Source organism: Grammomys surdaster, unplaced genomic scaffold (genome assembly GCF_004785775.1).
Source record: "Grammomys surdaster isolate TR1022 unplaced genomic scaffold, NIH_TR_1.0 62, whole genome shotgun sequence".
NCBI lineage: Eukaryota > Metazoa > Chordata > Mammalia > Rodentia > Muridae > Grammomys > Grammomys surdaster.
The window spans coordinates 22,607,114-22,610,755 of NW_021604564.1; positions in this window are offsets into that span (position 1 = coordinate 22,607,114).

Sequence of the window (3,642 nt, forward strand, 5' to 3'; positions counted from 1 at the left end):
TATTTTATTTTATTTTATTTTATTTTATTTTATTTTATTTTATTTTAATCCCTTAGAAGCCTGCTTGTTTTCTAATGAGAAACAGAAAGGGGGTAGATCTGGCTGGGAAGGAAGGTTGGAAAGAACTGGAAGGAGCCAAAGGAAGAGAAATCATAATTGGATGTATTTTGTGAAAAAACAATCTATTTTCAAAAAAAGGGGGTAGGGAGTGTGTCTTTTTACTTCAAATTATTTGATTAAAAAAATTCCTCATAGATATTCTCAACCCATAGGTGTTATTAGGTATTAGTAAACTCCAGATGTAGTCAAGTTGACAAGAATAGTTATCACAAGTCTACCCCTTGTCAATTTGATAAACATCATATCTCCTTATGTCATGCTTAATTTCCAAATGAAACCAATAGCCAGGTCATAATGATGCTTAACATGATATAGATAACCCTTATATAACTACAACCACATTATAAATTTTAGAATAGGTAGCAAATCCTTGAAGCATATGCTTTCAGTATATCAAACTTATATGATAATCACTGCTATGCTCTTAACTGTTATTTTACACGATAAATTGAGGAAAGAAAATACATATCTGTACAAATACATTCTTACCAAAATGTGACAGAAATATTCATGTCAATTATAATCCTTGATTCTGCAACTGATCACATGGCCTTAGCTGGTATTTATAACAACCACCTCTATTAGCCATTCTGTATTTCCTGCATTATGAAGAAGCAATCTCTGGATCAATTACCCCTCCTAACCCGGTTATTACTTTCTTATCCTGTTGGTTTATGGGCATTAAAGCCCCAAGTGGCCAGGGAGGAATGGAAGTCTGAACTTCCAGTTTAATGGGATGTTTGTTGTGCCTTTTAGCAGGACAACTCCCCACCTCTGGAATCAAAACTTTTAGGCTAGTCACACTTAAGGTTGCAGGAACAGGAAACAAACATTTTTCTAGTGTGTCATAGGGAGTGATAACGAGTGAAGTTATTTCCTTTTTCACTCCTTGATTCTGGAACTATTGATCATGGCTAGGGGGAAAATTGTACATATGTTGAATGTGGGACTCTCTTCTCCCTCAGGTCATTGACCACTAGCCCAAAAGGAGGAAGGCAGCAGAATCAATGAACAAACAGGGTTTTGGACAGCCTGTGAGTACAAAAGGAAATAGCACAACAGGATCAGTTTTGAGGAACAGATTGACTTTAAGTAGGTGAATCAGGGCTTATACAGTTTTGGGTAAGGGAGTAGAAATATCCAGAGTGGGAGGAGGTCACTGGCTGAAGGCTAAGGTACGGAGATGCCTCATTAACAGGAGGAGGCATTCCAGGAATCTCAGGTGTAGCTGAATTGGTTCTTATCTAACCAGTGGTATGCAAGATTCTGCAGGTAGAGGTGTGTGGGGGTTTCAAGGTCCCTAGACAAGGTCAGAGAAGAGAAGTCCTGCTGGTAAACAGAGTCTATTTTGTGCCAAACTCGGCTCTCTGAACAATGGTAGACGTCGATCTTTTTGTTTTGTTTTGTTTTTTGTTTTTCGAGACAGGGTTTCTCTGTGTAGTCCTGGCTGTCCTGGAACTCACTCTGTAGACCAGGCTGGACTCGAACTCAGAAATCCACCTGCCTCTGCCTCCCAAGTGCTGGGATTAAAGGCCTGAGCCACCACCGCCTGGCCGACTTCGACCTTAATTAGCAGGGTTTCTCCACATCTAAATGCACATTCAAAGCATATATTGTCCTCTGAAGAACACTGCCCCAGCCCTCCAGCTGCTACCTCATTACCATTAGAACATGTCTTCAAAAGGCCATTCCATCTTTCTATCTGGCAAGCTGCTTCAGGAAGGTAGGAAACATGGTAAAAAATCAGTGGATTCCATAATCATGGGCCCACTGTCACACTTTTCTGGCTGTGAAGTGAGTTCCTTGGTCAGAAGCAATACTGTGTGAAATATGATGCTAGAGAAGGAATTCTGTAAGTCCACAGATGTTGATTTTGGCAGCAGCATTGCAGGCAGGAAAGGCAAATCCATAATTAGAATAAGTATCCATCCCAGTAAAGACAAAATGTTGTCCTTTTCACAGAAGAAGTGGTCCAATATAGTCAACCTGCCACCAGGATGTTGGCTGGTCACCCATTGGAATGGTGCCATATCTGAGGCTCAGTGTTGGTCTCTGCTGTTGGCAGGTCTGGCACTCAGCAGCAGCTGTAACCTTGTCATCCTTGGTGACTGGACAACCATCCCATTGGTCATTGACAGAAACGACTAGTAAAAGAGGCTGATTGTCCAGAGAATGGGTTGTCCTATCTACTTGATTATTGAACTCCTTCACAGCTGAAGTTATTTTTGTTGTTATTGAGAATTTACATAGGGTACAAGTATCATCACATCCTTCACCCATTTAGACAGATGCATCCACATACTTCTTTCCCAGATGTCTTTCTTACCAACTTCCAAACTTGCTCTTTCCAAGTCCCTGACTGTCCAGCCAATCCATTGGCTACAGCCCATGAATTGGTGAACAATCCCAGGAAGAGCCAGTACCAGACAGAAACTAATTACAGCTCTCAGCCTTCTGGTGCCTGTAGTCTCTGTGTTCTGACACTGAACAGACAAAAGAATTTTTTGAAATTCCTTTTTGAAATATTAATTTAACCAGTTCAGTTAATTCTGGGGTTAAAGCCATGCGCTACCGTGCCCGGCTATGAATGTCATTAATAATACAACTCTGCTAGGGAACTTCTGGGAATGACCAATTTCCACAATTTTGTGCTGTATTGTTTTGGTTGGGGAAGACTGATTGCCTAAGGATGTGTGATGAGTCCTGAAGTTACAGAAGACAACTTTCATCATAAACATGGAATGCAGATGGTAACCACATGTCTGAATCCATTCACTCAAGATTCTACCAGGGCAACACATGCCGATCACTGTACTGGTTCCCTAGTAGTTGATAGGCAGATGGTTGCTAATCTCTGGAGGTTGTCATGGAGTTGAAGAAGAAGCCTTGAAATAAGTACCAGGGTTATCATGTAATGAAAAATGGTGGTTAATAAAGAGAGGCATAGGGTTATTAAAGAGATGGCCCATACCCACTCTCTGTGGGAAATTCACAGAAGACTTTAATTCTAAAAGAACATTTTAAGCCTTGGCAGATAATATCAACTTAGATAAGGACAAGTGAATCATAGGCAGGGTCATAGTGACCTGTCCCCTGAACCTCCACCCAGCCGATATCCTGTTCTGAAAGATATCTGTATTCCCCCTGAACACCCACACTCCGGTGTCATCCCCTTCTCCATGTCCTGCCTTTTTGTGTTTGTAACCCATGTGTGAATAAGTAAAAAGTATGATCTGAAAAAGTAAATAAATAAATAAAAGAAGAAAAAAGGAAAACAATGAAAATACTAAAACACACACACATATACACACACACACACACAGACACACAGACACACACACACACACACACACACACACACACACACACAAAGAACATTTTAAAGCTGGGGCTGAAGAATTAGGAAAAAGCATGTGGGAGTGCATAAGACCAAGGTCTAGATGATAAGATTTTTCTCCCTGGAAGGACCAAATGGTGGTGAGCTTATGATGAAGTAGCATAGCATATTCATTATCTATTCTG